The following is a 15,190-nucleotide window of genomic DNA, read 5'->3' as shown; positions in this document are numbered from 1 at the left end:
GAACAATAGAATTTGAGTTCGAAACCCACTTCTAGTAGTTGTCAGAGAAGCAAATCTCTTTTAATGTGTTTACCGGGCTATGATGGAGACTTATAGTACTCCTTGCACCTTCAGTTTCTCACATCTTAGTTTTCTTAGCTTGAGAGGTACTTTTCTTCTTCATCCTCCTCATATACAATATATCCCAACCTGAGTTTCCCTTTCCGCTCCTCTACCCTAGTCCTTTGCCCCTGTACCTCCTCTCTCCCAAGATCCACTAGTCATCCACTTCCTTTCACAAAAGAGCAGGCCTCCCAGTGATAATCAACCAAGCATTACATAACAACGTACAATAAGCCTCATACTAAGGTCGGACAGAAGGCAACCTTTTGATGTTCGTGAGTTCTCTTTCAAAAATCTCACAATTCCTTTTACATCCCAGGCGAATTATCACAACAATTTCTGAACTTCCCCTTTAGCTTTCCCATCACATCGCCACCTGGTATTTTATTGCACAAACACCAGGTCTAGAAACGGTTTTCCTCTCAGCTCTCCAGCTGCCGCCTGGCCTGGCCAGGCCCTGCGTGAGGCATTCGCTGCTGTCACAGGCAGGGCTTCCTGTCCGTAGCAGAAAGGAAGCTGTGCTTTTGGATGAACCCTCATTGTCCAGGGCTGGAACTGCGATCACCAGGCAGTGATAAGGCCCTTCCCAACACAGCAATCTGCACGAATCTCACTAACCTTGTTAGGGAGAAGAGGAAAGAAGGGGCGGTCACAAAACGACTGGGAACACCGTTTGCCGGCCCCACATAGCCCAGCAACCAGAAGAAACGAAACACACCCAGTGGTCAGATGTATTTATCTTGCCAGGATTTCTACCTCCTGGCCTTGCAAAGGGAGTATAAAATGACACTCTGCCATTAATTAGAAACAAAAGAAAGAGTGGATATGCTTAATGTCCATTTGAATATCGGCATGACAGTGTGTTCTGGACTGTTTGGGTCTCCTCTTTTATTTCATGGTAACCCATTGCTGAGCATTCTCCCTAAGGACTAAGCTGTAGTTTCCTTATTTCGCTGCTAGGTGCTTGCAACCCTTTCTCTTTCATTCTTGTTTCCTTCAAGTGGCCTATTAGACCAAAGTTGCTCTTTGAAGATTTGTTAAATAGAAGCTACCTACAGAGAGACACAAGTCATCAGTTTGTCTACCTGCATCCAAAATATAATTGGTGAGACTACTCTCAATTATCTTAAAACTTATCACATATTAAATAAAACATGTTCTGTGTGTGTGTGTGTGTGTATGTGTGTGTGTGTGTGTGTGTGTGTGTATGCTTTCCAAGTAAGGAAATATACACCATCTCCAGTGGAATGGTAGTGTTTGCCCAATGTGTATGTAAAGGTTGGAAATTCCACATGCACACATATATAACCTGGCATAACAAGTGACATGGATGCCAGCACGGTGGATTTCTTTAACATTGTCATCTCTTAAATTTACCTACAAGTCATGGTGATTTGAATGAGAAATGTCTCCCACAGGTCCATCCATATAAACACTTGGTACCCGGTTGGTGGCGCCATTCCGGAGGTTATGGAATCTTAATGCAGTAGAGCCTTGGTAGAAGACGTCACTGGAGGTAGGCTCTGAGAGTTTATAACCTCACCTGAACCAGTGCTAGTTGGCTTTCTTTGTAACCTGGAGTTGAAAACCTGATCCCTCAGATGCAGCTCTGGCTGCCTATGGCTGTGTCTCCACTCATTATATGGACCCCTCTCTCTCCAACCATAAGCCAAGATAATCTGTTTTTTCCTTAAGCTGCTTCTTGTCTTGATGTTATATCGAAGCAACAGAAAGTAACTAAGATACGTGTGAGAAGAGGGAAAGCATTTTTGGCAGAGTTTTCAGGATGCACTTGAGAACATCTTAAATGTTTCGTAAATTTTTCCTCTTCATTGGCGTTCATTTTCAAAAGAGTGCGAACTGAGGAAGTTAAACATGTACAATCAGAGGCATGGCTCAATGGTTAAAAGTGCATAAGGCTCTTGCAGAGCACCTGAATCTGGTTCCTAGCACCCACACTGGGCAGCTCACCACCACCTGTAATTCCAGTTCCAGGGGACCTGACATTCTTCTAGTCTCAGTATGCATCCATACTCATGTGCACATGCATATACATACATACATACATACATGCATATACATACATACATACATACATACATACATACATACACAGGTACACACTCACACACACTCACTACTAAAAGTAAATCTTTTTTTAAAAAAATGTAACAGCAAATTCCTTTGTTTTAGTGGTTTTTTAATGATGGTAGCACGGTGCTGTGTATGTTGACGCCAAATTTCAAACAGCATCTGGAGGTATATGTTGGAAATTATGCTAGCTGTGTGCACACATCCCTAAACCCTTTACAGAGGCAGTGCAGATACCTGACATGAAGACCATGTACTCAGGTCAGGGTCATGGGATTGTGTTTCTTTCCTCACAAACTCTGCTGTTCTCCCTAACAATCTTTGTCCATCTCATCCCTTTCCCCCATCCTGACAAATGGGGCTGTTCTACTTAGCAACTCAGCAAAATGACAATTGTATCATAGCCTGTGATCTCTGCAGCACCCCCATGCTGTTACTGGTTTCTTTCAAAATATGCAATCAACAAATAAATATATTCCTTAATCTTGAAATAATTTCACAAGGCTGACTAAGGATACAGTCATCGTGTGGGGTAGAAGCCACAGGGTAGAGTTTCTCATTCTCTTACTGTTGTTTAATGAAGCTTATCAGGAGGATATTAAGTCTCCCCGATGGAAGCTGCCTGTTTTTAGCTACAAACTACTTGAGATTAAGGAAGCTGCTTTGCCTCTCTCGGGTCCTGAGCGCCTAGCACACTGTTTTAGAATGTAGTAAGTGTCAGATGCACAACGCCTGAAGTTTAGTATCTTGCTCTGGGGTCTATACCAACTTTAAGTAGAACAGAGATCCACAAAAGTGCTTCTGGGTTTAGATGTTTATTGTTGTTTCTAGAAGCACATAAATATTTTTAGTTGTTAAAACATTATGACAAGCTCACATTTTAATTGTCTTGAGCCACAAAAGTAAATTTGGGTAAAATTCTAGTATGGGTACATATAATATTAAAATTCCAAGAGGATAATGTTGTAGTTCAAAGTACATATTATTTGAAATAATGCCAGGGTATATAGGCTAAGAACTCTCAGGTGGTACTTATGTAGAGGTGTGGCAGTGCTTTGCATAGTGTTTGACAAGCTCGCATTTACTCTCTCACTTTGTTTCCTTTATCCAGACAACAAGCCTGATGTTCACTTTTATTTCCTCTTAGAATAAGAAGAAACTGAGTCCCAGCTAAAGTGCTGCATTGATTAGAATGGTACATCTACCAAGGCTATTACTCAGAGCACCAGGACCCTAGTGTGGGGTAAGCAGTCTGTCTTTCTGAATCTTTCTTTATGCATCTATAAAATGTAATCACGATACCCACCTTTTAAGAGTTATTGTAAAAACTAACCTTACCAAGGTTAAATGATTGACATTAAGTAAATGATGCCTGGACTTTTAATTCAACTGTAAACGGCCTACCTTGCTCAGTGGACAATGGTATAGTCAGCCAGTTAGTTATATCTTCCATAGTAACAGAGACTGTCAAGAAAGTTGATGAGAGTGAGAGAAGAGACATGACATACAACTGAATGAATGCTTACCACACTGAGTAACCTGAAAAGGATACACATCATGTAATATGGGTGGTAGGGACCACACGGCAGTCACTTGAAGAGCTGAAAGACTAGGCCTACCTTAGATGTCTTAGAGATCCTGGGAGAGAGATCACCACATGATGTTGTGACATCTGAAATACCACAGTAGATAGGATTAAGTCAATATGCCCTGCCTTGGGGCCTTTTGCTGTCAGGTTGGCTGATCTTTCTAAATATGCTCTGTTCTCATGCCTGTCTCCACATGCCCCTTGTGTGCACCTATCTACAGAATGTAGACGAAAATCCCCTAGAGGGCTAGAGATGTTTCATATTATATGTGGTTCAGTCTGTCTTCTAAGAAGTTTATTGGTCTGATTGTGGAAAGTGGCCTTTGGCGAGCCAAGTTTCATTCAATGCTGGGGGTTTCATCAGTGAATTTAGCAATGTATTGAACCTCTGCAATTGTATAACTCTTGTTGGTCTGACCCCTAAAACATACTAATTGATTAATTATTTTACTCTTAGCTCACTATGTTGTGAGAGATTGGCCAAAGGAACGCCTGAGAAAAATGGGAGTGTAGAGACAGGGACTAAATTTTACAAGGTTGAGTGTGATCTTCCATATTCTGTGAAAGTAGATAAGGAAATGAGTTCCTGTGATTTTTTTTCCTTTAGGCCCTCATTATGGTTAATCATGAAATTTAGGATCTCCTTTAGTTTTAACAACTAAGATTGTTTGTCTGTGTGTATGTGTTATGTTTGTGTATGTTTACAAATGTGTGTATGTGTGTCAATGTGTGTGTGGATGTGTGTGCATGTATGTTCATATACTTGTGGAGGCCTGAGGTTATTAAATGCTCTCTGCTATTACTTCCTACCTTATTTTTGAGGTAGAGACTCTCACTGAATCTGAAGGTCACTGAATTGACTTTACTAGCTGATCAGCAAACTCAAAGAATCTACCTGTCTCCTCCTCCACACTGTTCTTGGATTATGGACATAGCCCCTCAAATGCAGCTTTTTTTCACACGGGTTTTGGTAGATCAAACTCAGGTTCTCAGACTTAATCAACAAGCAATTTACTAACTATGCCATCTTCATCCCCATAGAACAGTTCTGAAACTGTGATTCATAGTTGCTGTTTAAACTCAGACAGTGCCCAACAGGGAAGCCCTGCCCCCTATCAACAACATTTAAACAGATGTATCAGAAATGGGATGCATAAAAGAGATATGGGTTATTTCTAGAGCATCAGCCAGTTGTTCTTTCCCCATGAGTCTAAGCATGATCCCTCCATGTTTCTATGACCTAAAATCTTTATTTAGGATGTTATGAGAAGTTGACCCCAAGAAAAATCTCAAGAGAATAAGAATTCTGCTATTTACATCTTAAATAAAACCTTGTCAAGATTGGAATGAAACTGCTACCAGGCCTGAGCCAGGGTTGACTCATTTCGTTGGTTGAGTGGGTGGTGCTAATTCTCAGAACTTAGTTTTAATTTGATGTGGCTAGTGAACTGAAGTGTTCTCAAAGAGCCTCTTGGAATGTCTTGTTTTTTCACTATTTGGTAAAATAATAGAATTAACACTTATTTTGTTTGTTTGTTTGTATATGTGATGCCTATTCTACAATATGGCCAGTTGCTTATCCAGATCCAATATGAGAACATTTGCAACTATTTGGAACCCTTGGGTCTGACCTTTAACAGGCTCACCTGCTCAAGTCAGTCTCACACAAAGATTACCTTCCTTAGAATTAGTTGCAATTCAATAGATTAGAAATCCTAACGGCATTTTCAACCCCCCATCAACTTTGTCAAGTAATCTTGCCCAATCATAGGAAAGTTACATTGCAAATTTTACCTACATCAAGGGAATGAGATTACATGTGATGTGGTAACAAGAGTTAGGGTTCCTAGGTACTATTTCAGGATTTGGCCTACCGTATCCTATCTTTACTGGAGGTGAATGGCTAGGCTACTTGAAGTAGTTACTTTCTGTTGTGATAAAACACCTACTAGAATGGAATAGAAGAGTTAATTTTGGCCTATAGTTCTGGAGAAAGAGAGAGAAAGAGAAAGGGGAGGGAGGTAGAGAGGGAGGGGGAGAGAGTGAGAGCGAGAGCTAGTGAGAGAGAGAGAGAGAGAGAGAGAGAAAGAGAGAGAGAGAGAGAGAGAGAGAGAGAGAGAGAGAGAGAGTGTGTGCATAATTGTGAGGAGGCTTGGCAGCAGGCAGCTAGAGTCAATTGAAACTGAGAGACATTTTCAATTGCAAACATGAAGCAGAGATAAAACTGATAGTGGGTGAGGTTACAAACCCTCAGAGCCCACCCACAGCGATATATTTCCCTAGGCTAGACCTCCCAAAGGTCCTATAACCTTCCTAAACAGCACCAACTGCAGACTAAGTGTTCAGATGTGTGAGCCTCTGTAGGACATTTCTCATTCAAACCACCACAGTGGGGATATTGTAGATTTTAGGTTAAATAAAATAGATGTCACTATTTCACATGGGAAGACTGAAAGTCAAACACTTTTCCATGCTTCTTTAGTATTTTCCCAGATAAATAGCTTGCATCAACTTTTAAAATTGGTGAGTGCCTTTTAGACAATTTGCTTTACTCAGTGAGTCTTCAGTGGCTAATGTGTCCTAAAGGCTGCATTTGTTTATGTATCGGGGGAGAGTTGAGAATCAAGAAAAATGAAGATAAATTAGACTTAAACTTGGATTTCTTATAAATAAATACACAATCTAGGCGAATGGGAAAAGTGAGAAAACACATAACAACTATAAGGCCATATAGAAATTCTAGACCATGCACTAAGCCAATTCAGATCCACAATGAGAATTAGAAATGTATTCACTTGTCTTTGAAGAATTTCAGGCTACTGCAAAGGAGATCATTGCTCATATATATTATAGGTGAATGTGATTAGGGATAGAGAATTACCCATGTGGTCATCCAGGGAAGCTCTTATATAAGCAGGTGAGAGAAAGGCAAAACAGTGACGAGCTCTCAAGATGGTGAAGGGTATCAGTGGCACATCATGAAAATCGTAGGAAATGGGAAGCAGTTAGCCATCAGGGCACAATGCCAACCACTGGGTGTGAGACAGAAAATTAATAAGCAAAAGGTATCAAGACCTAAGGGAGGAAGGCAGAAGAAATTCCTTTCTGTTGTCTTTTTCCAAAGTGCAAATCAGCACAAATGGGCTGTGCACCGAGAACTGGAGTTTTGGGTGCACGACATCCAAGCTCCTGTAGGTCCCTGCTGATCACTAATGAGTTTGGAGGTGAGGGTCATCAGAATAGTGAATGTGCACTACTTTTACTGATGTGCCACAGTCCCTTGGGTCCCTCAGTAAGGTCTACTGTTGATGCCCCACCTTCTTCTGCCTTTTTTTTAAATAGTTTGTCATATTTGATATCAACAATTCAGTTTCATAACATTATTATTTCTCTTTTAGGGAGCTTGGAAAACTTCCTAGGGCTTTGAGCTATCCAGGCCCTGAGATATGAGTGGGATCATGAGTCTTGGTCCTTCCTTCCTTCCTTCCTTCTTTCCTTCCTCCTTCCTTCCTTCTTCCCTTCCCTCTCTCCTTACTTCTTTCCTTCCTCCTTCCTTCCTTCCTTCCTTCCTCCCTTCCTTCCCTCCTGCTTCTCTCTCTCCCTCCCTCCCCTCTACCCCCCATGCTTAGAAGCTGCTGTCTCTTTCCTTCCTGTGGTTGCTCCCCATGCCAAAGCAGATGGCATCTCAATTGTCTGTTACCTATTCACCTTCTCCTCTCCCCTCAGCTCCAAATGTTTCTGGCCAGATAATCTAAACTCACTCAGCACCCCAGATCCTTTCATTCAGTTTAGGGGTACAGGAAATTGAGCTCCTTCTTGGAGTCTGGAGTGTCTGTTTCTACTTGCTACAACCCCCCATCCCAATCTCAGGAAAGCATTAATTTGTTTTCAGGAGTCATGTTATATAGGTGATATATACTTATTTATTTTTCAGTTGCTTGTTAACTTACATAGAACTGATGATAGATAAAGTATTCTACAGATTTGCCCTCAGTGTTTTTAATATACTTATATCTTATGCATTTTTAGAACTTTGATCCCTGTTCATGAGGTTCATGAAACTGCTAAGTGCACTGTGATAGTCATGTATTAAGGCTGTGGGTGTCACAAGTAATAGGGGTGCTGAGTGGTAGCTCTGTAAGGGACAGGAGACAGTGTTACTGATGGAGGAGCTTGGCTATATGAAACTTGGTCTTTTTCCCTTGCCTCTTCTACTATCCTTTCTTTGTTCTGTACATTTAATGTTTTGATTATTCTGTGCTGTGGGGAGTTTCTTTTCTGGTCCTATTAGTGTTTTAGATGCTTCTTCTACCTTAGTGGACATATATTTCTTCAAAGTTGGGTAATTCTCTTCTATGATTTTGTTAAAAATTATTTTCTGATCTTTCACCTGGGTTTCTTCTCCTTCCTCTATCCCTATCATTTGAAGGTTTTGTTTTTTTATAGTGTTCCAGAGTTCGTGGATGTTTTGGGCTGGGATATTATTATTGCTGTTGTTGTTGTTGTTATTTAAAGATTTAACAGTTTCTTTGACTGAGCTATCCATTTGTCTTTTAGACCTGATGTTCTCCACTCCATTTCATTGATTATGCTGATGAGGCTTTTCTCTGAGCTTTAAGCTTGACTTTCTGAGTTTCTCACTTTAAGCTTTACTTTGGTTTGGCTTTCTTTTAGTGGTTTTATTTCTGTGTTAAATTCTATTTTTATAGAGTGGGTTTTTGAATATTTTATTGAACTGTTTGTGTTGTCGGTGTTTGTTAAGGAATTTATTCATATCTTCTATAAAGTTCTTGAACATGTTCAAAATTGCTATTTTTGGGTTTAGTTAAATTGTTTTGCTCAGAGTCTCTTGCAGTAGGTTTCTGGAAGAAGTACATTATTTTGGTTGTTCATGTTTGTGTTTTTGCTGTGGGTATTTCTTGTTCGAGGAGTTTCTTGGTGTGAATATCTGGTTTTGCCTTCAATGAGTGGGTGTTGTGGTCCTTGCTGTTTCCCAGTCTACCAGATGATGGGCTAGCTGAAAGATATTTGGTTTTAAGTCTTGGAGCCAATTTGGGTTTCGGAGTATAGGCTGAAACTGATCTCAGATCAGCATGGTAGGCAGGGTAAGTGATAGGCAAGCAGATGGTGTCATTGGTTATCTCTAGCTAAAGTTCTGGGTTGGGCACCATAAAATCTCAGGAGCCTGCAAAGCCAGAGGTAGCGAAGAGTCAGGCTAGCTGGTGGGCTGGCTCAGGAAGTTTCTACCTAGGTTTCTAGTTCTGGTTGGGACTCTGGGTTCATATTCCAAGCATAACCAGACTAACAGAATCAAAGGGGTGGGTGCTGGTGAGCAGGCAGGGGAGGAGGACTGACTGTGGAGTTAGGTCTCTTAAATTGAGTTTGGATCAGGCACCACATGGTCCCAGTTCTGCATCCCAGGAGACCCAGGTGGTGTGTTTGAAAGTAGAGAGAAGGCCAGGAGGAGTGAGAGAATAAATCTGTGAGTCTTTATTTGAAGTTCTGGTTGGAACTTGGGTTTCAGACTCCAAGCAGTCCAAGACTGGCAGAATAAATTAAGTTTATTCATAATATTCAAATCTTTTGAAACATCTGTGTGAGAGTAAATCAGAGCTTATGCTTGCCTTTTCCCTTCTTATGAAGAACCCTATGAAGGGCCTAGATACTCCTAATCTATAGAAGAATAGTTCCTGAAAAGTGCCAAAAGAGACATCAGAAAGACAGAAGGGAAACCTAATCTGCTAGAAACTTATTTCTTACCAATACATCTACAAATTTTAATTCTATTCCTAGATTGATTATTTACTTCTTTATTTATTTAGTTGGTTAGTTACTTAGTTATTTAGTTAGTAAAGATACAGAAGCTCAGAAATTAAGGAGCATGTCCTTAAAGAAGTAGTATATTGATCATAGGTACAGATCTAGGGACAGACACTGTGACTCTTCACTTACTAAATGGTGAACTTGGCAATATACTTAGCATTTCTTGGCTTTATTTTACCTAACTGTGAATTAGGATATAGTACAGAGTTAAGATTATCACGAGGATCATATAGAACATGAATATATGTATTCATCTATATCAGGCTTTATATATTATTGTACATATATGCAATAACTAGAAAAAGAGTATATAAATTTAAAATGAAATCTTTAAAATATATGAAAACCTTACAAACAAAAACCAAGACAAAATAAAAAGTCACCAACAACAACCAAGGTATTTATCTAGGAGAAAATTTGCAAGCTGACAAAACACTAATATCAAAGGAGGTTAGCTTTGCTGTTCAAGGCTTGATTTATGACCAGTTACCTATTGCATAGGTAATGTTGTGTAATTAATAGAATGGATTTATTTATTTAGCAGTGGTGACTTAAGGCCAAATAAACATGCAATGAAGTAATAGATAAAAATAATTACAATCTGAAATGCTGTTCTCAATCCCCACTTATGCAGTTAATAGGTTGTTAATTTATGCAGTTAATACGTGGTTGGAATGAAGCCAGTTTGCAGAATTGTCTCTTCTAGTTTCATGTCATTTGAATATAATACACTCTCCTAGTAAATATCTTGATTGTTGGTGACTTTTTAGTTTTGTCTTGGTTTTTTGTTTTTAATTGTTTTTATTTCCCTATGATAAATTGGAATTTTACTTCATGGGGAAAGTTTGAATCTGTATGCCATTTTGGTAAAGACCTCTTATCTGCTCTGTTGTGAGATAATAGATCTATCTTTCAAATTATCAAGTAAGAAAATGTTTGATGTGTTATATAATACATTTTAATAATCTCTATTCTTCCTCTTCCCTCTTCCTCCTCCTCCTCCTCCTCCTCCTCCTCCTTCTTCTTCTTCTTCTTCTTCTTCTTCTTCTTCTTCTCTTATGGATCTCCCTCCTCCCACCAATCAACCTCCTTTCTATATTTAAATATTTTTCTATTTGATGACAAAATGAGTTTAGTTAGGCATGATTACAGGAAGATGGGTAAGGATTTGTCCACAGGAATATGAGCACCTTGTCAGTGGCCACACCACTGGATAAAATATTTCTCTTTCCTCCATCAACTAGTGTGTATAATCTCCAGGGTGCCTGGAACTCCTGTGAACTCCTCTCATCTCCATAACAAGATGTCCAATGACCCAGCTCCTTGGCTGGTGATCAGGTTGCTATGGGTTCAAAAGTATAATAGCCGTATCACAGTCGGAAGTGGGTGATGCACAGAATTCCCATTTGCTGCCACTGGTTCTTATATGCTCTATGTCTGCTTTATGAGAAATCCACTTTGTGAAGGATTAATATAGTCCCTTTTATGGTTGAGCATTCAACAGTCTCTTATTCTCCCTTCTTTGACCTGGTAGGAGTTGCTGCATCAGTGACCCCAACAAATAGAAATCTCTCTGAGCAAAGCCAACATCAGCACCAGTCTGGGGCATAACATAGTTACTGAGAAGGAACTTTGTTGGGTATATCATCTTCAATTTAGAAAAACAACTATGACCTATGACCTCTCCATCCATAGACTTTCAACTGAGTTTATAATGCTAGATGTGAATTCTCTCTGGTAGAACAGGCCTCAAATCTAATCAGAAAGTAGGTGGCTAGCCCCAACAGACTTGCCACTAATGTGACGTTAACTAGTATGCCACTAAGATGCCTTTTGTCTGGCCAAGCAGTAGTAATGCATCCAGGGTCCACAGCTGAGTAAGATTGTTAGTAACAAGTTCTTTACCCCCCTCAGCCTACATAGTATCTCCTGGCACCAGGAAGGCTAATGAGCAGGAAGAAAACTTTCAGGCAGGTCCAGCTGATTATGTCCTGTGACCAGGGCACATAGTGTCTTCAGCAATCCAGTTCTTATGAACAAGTAACATCAGTGTATTTTAGCATTTTAAAAACAATAAACCACATTAAAATGGGAGTTGAAGATGCACCATGAATGTATATTCATAGGCTTTTTCATCACAAAAACTGATTGAATTTTAAGTCACCATTCTGATTAACAAATAGGTCATAGTGTCTTTCTCCAGGCCTTTCAGTCACAAAAGTGTAATAGGACATCAGAGATGTGTAAATTCACCACAGAGTCTGAGTTAGGAAAGTGAACACACAAACTTTTGAAGGCAGTCTTCTCATGTGAATGGTATAAAATTTAATCCAAATAAGGTTAAGATTGGTCCTTTATAACTATTCAGCCCAGAGGGAGGAAAAATGTAGCTGGGTTGGTAAATGTGTAACAGCTGGCAAGCTTCTGCTGCCAGCTCTTATTTTAGATTGCTCACACTCCTGGCTCTCCAACATCCAGCTTGGAATCTCAAAGAACCCTCACAGGGGATTTCTGAGACTTCATTTCTTTTTGATTTTCTTAGGCTTATTGGGTTAGTGAATGTGAAGGGAAGTTTGATTTGAAAGAACCTGGGGTAGAAATAATGATGAATAGCAGTAAGAACGGGCATCAGAGAGGCAGGCTGCTGTAACTGGTGGTGTAATGAGTCTTACACCCATGCCCTAACACTGCCAGTTAAACTATTGTGAAAACATGCCATTGACTAATTGTATGCTGGCTTATTTAGAAGGAAAGTCGAACAGCCAATTAAGTAAATTCAAAATGGTTTTTAGTCTCCAAGCTGTCTCTAAGTACCTATTTATAAGTATGTTGGGGCCTGGGAGACATTTTTTTAATTCTTAGTAACAAGTTTCAAAATCCTAAGATTTTGTTTATTCCATTGATGGATATAAAGTACATTACAGATTTTTCTATAATAGAAAATAAAAATTATCAATAAAAACAGATTGTGTAATGCAAGAGGTTTTTCATCACAAATAATGTAAAGTCTCCCAGACTCTGCGTCGCCTGTCTCTGTTCCAACCTATACTGAAGTTCCTTCTTAGAACACGAGAGTCTATTGCTTCTTGGCCTCTTGGCTAAGATCAAGTGTAGAACATGAGAGGCTGGAGCAATGCTGCCTGTCTAATGTTGCTGACTTGATTATCAATGGGAAAGTTATTATTGGGTTCAGTACAAGGCACTTCATCTTTATGTTTAGTGCTTTTGAACATTGTGTAGATTATGAAAATTCATTTTATCAACTTTGTTAGACAATTAACACAATCTGAAAAAACTGTGCCCAAATGTGTAATTACCGAGCAAAAAGTTACTGTGGCTCTTTTACAACACCCCTGGGTGATGTGCTTGCTTCTGTTTATGAGCTATGAAGTTTTCTGCCTGTTTGATAAAAAAAAGCTACTGGTTTTTTTTTTCTGAAGATGTCACATAATAAAATAGATAAAAATTCCAGCTCACTCATCTATAAAGCTCATAAAGCTGATAAACACACACACACACACACACACACACACACACACACACACACACAAGCAATTTATAATTTAAGGGCAGATATTACAGATATTTCTTATGCTAAATTATAGTGATGTATAAAATAAAATAAATTCACTACATTTTTGCTTTCCCACTTTGAAAACTCTATTCTCTTTCCTTAATTCTTTTCCTTCCCTTATCTATTAAGTAAAGGATTTATGTAACTTAATGTCTAGTTACAAGATCACATGATTGGTTTTCAGACTCTCATAAAAAAAGTGAGTGCACACACATATATATATCTCTTTCTACCTACCTATCTATATCATCTATCATCTGTCTATCTCTCTCTCTCTCTCTCTCTCTCTCTCTCTCTCTCTCTCTCTCTATCTATCTATCTATCTATCTACCTATCTACCTACCTACCTTCTGACCTACTTAGCTATTTATTTACATTTCTTCTACACATCACTTGGAAGACTTTGTCACCTATTGCAACCTTTTCTCTCCTTTCTTCTATCCTCTCACCCTTTCCAGGAGTCTCAGACAAGGAAGTTTATCTAACCATTTATGATTAGTTATTTCCCCACAAATGCAGATTCCACATGTTTATTTACCTAACCAATATAAATTTTCTCTTCCTAGTTTCCTCTCTGTGTTGGCTACTTTTATGTAATAATTCAGTTGTACTAAGGGATTCCTAGGTAGTTTATTGAGCATTAGCTCTAGCAACTTGTCAGAGTACCTCAAAGAATGAGACTGAAGTCCAGTCAATGATGGGTTAGTGGTATGCAGTTCAACAACTTGACCCAGGTTACTTAGATGTATCTATTTTTGGCCCTCTGTTTACTTATTTATATTTAATTTTTTTCATACACTATATTTTGATTATATTCTTTCCCCCTTCGGTAACTCTTCCCATATCCTACTCCTTGGCCCTCTGTTTAAACTCTAGTCTAACTCCAAGAGACTGAAAGACAAACTTGGGAGTAGCTTTGCTGGAGCTCTTTGTCCCCCTTCCCAGTGTAACCACAATGAATAAATCTCCTTTTCATCATTTTTCACTGTGAATTGGGCTCAATTAATTAGCTTATTGAGGATAGATGGCTGAACCTGGCTTGGGGCACGAGCTGTGAACCCTCCCCACAAGTCTACTTCCACTCTACCATGACTGCTCTTAAAGGTTATCAACAGTGAAGGCATCATTTAATTGGATTTTGAGACAGAGTGACCTCTGAGAATATTAAGTAAATAAAGATTTCAACCTGACTCCAAGCTCATTATTCTTACTAGAACTGGAAACAGATAGGAATGAATAGACTGTCATTGCCGGAAGCCCCGAGAAGTCACTTGGGCTCCATTCTGAAGGAGCAAGCACACCAGGAGTGCTTTGTAAGAGACTGAAGACAGCACCATTAAGAAATGACAATAAACACATAGTCACCACTCTCTGATAATCAGGAAGATACATCTTTATTAGATATTGAATCATGCTTGAAAAATAACTTACGTACTGAAATATCTGAGACAGCATTAATACTATAAAAGAGGAGATCTGTTTTTATTGAATTTCAGTTTTGCAGTATTCCAATAGTGAACATGATATAAAGGGCAAAGTGCTGTGGGTGTCTGTAAAAATGAGTTATTAAAAAGCAAACAGATCACCTTCACAAGATGAATGGGGATAAATTGGTTGTAAAATAATTGCTGAATTGGATGTGGCTAGATATGCTTGTAATTTCAAGATATGGGAGGTAGAGGCAGCAAAAGGAGTTCAAGGTTGTGACTAGATCCACAGACGGTTTGAGGCCACGTGGGCTACATGATACACAGAGTCAAAACAAAAGTCTCTAATATAGTTGAGTTATTGCTTCAGAGAAAATTTTCATTTAGTAAATTCATTGAAAATCTCCCCCAGTCTCTCTATCTCTTGTCTTCATGTGTCTGCTGAGTGGTGTGTGGATGTGTACATTCATGTTCTTTGCTCTCTTTCTCTCTCTGTCCTTCTCTTCTCTTCTCTTCTCTTCTCTTCTCTTTTCTTCTCTTTTCTTCCCTTCCCTTCCTTTCCCCTCCCTTCCCCTCCCCCTCCCC

General features: G+C 39.3%; 1 long non-coding RNA gene across 1 annotated transcript in view; it reads left to right on the top strand.

Annotated features, from left to right (window-relative positions):
• The first annotated feature begins 818 nt into the window (after positions 1 to 818).
• The window catches only part of LOC116098011, a 29,484-nt gene continuing 15,112 nt past the window's right edge, over positions 819 to 15,190 (top strand). The window contains exons 1-3 of the long non-coding RNA XR_004121664.1: positions 819 to 1,207; positions 1,521 to 1,618; positions 3,341 to 3,436. This is a non-coding gene — a long non-coding RNA (uncharacterized LOC116098011). The remainder of the gene's footprint in view (positions 1,208 to 1,520; positions 1,619 to 3,340; positions 3,437 to 15,190) is intronic.

This window comes from Mastomys coucha, unplaced genomic scaffold (assembly GCF_008632895.1).
Source record: "Mastomys coucha isolate ucsf_1 unplaced genomic scaffold, UCSF_Mcou_1 pScaffold20, whole genome shotgun sequence".
NCBI classification, from domain to species: domain Eukaryota; kingdom Metazoa; phylum Chordata; class Mammalia; order Rodentia; family Muridae; genus Mastomys; species Mastomys coucha.
This window is presented reverse-complemented; position numbering and strand designations above follow the sequence as displayed.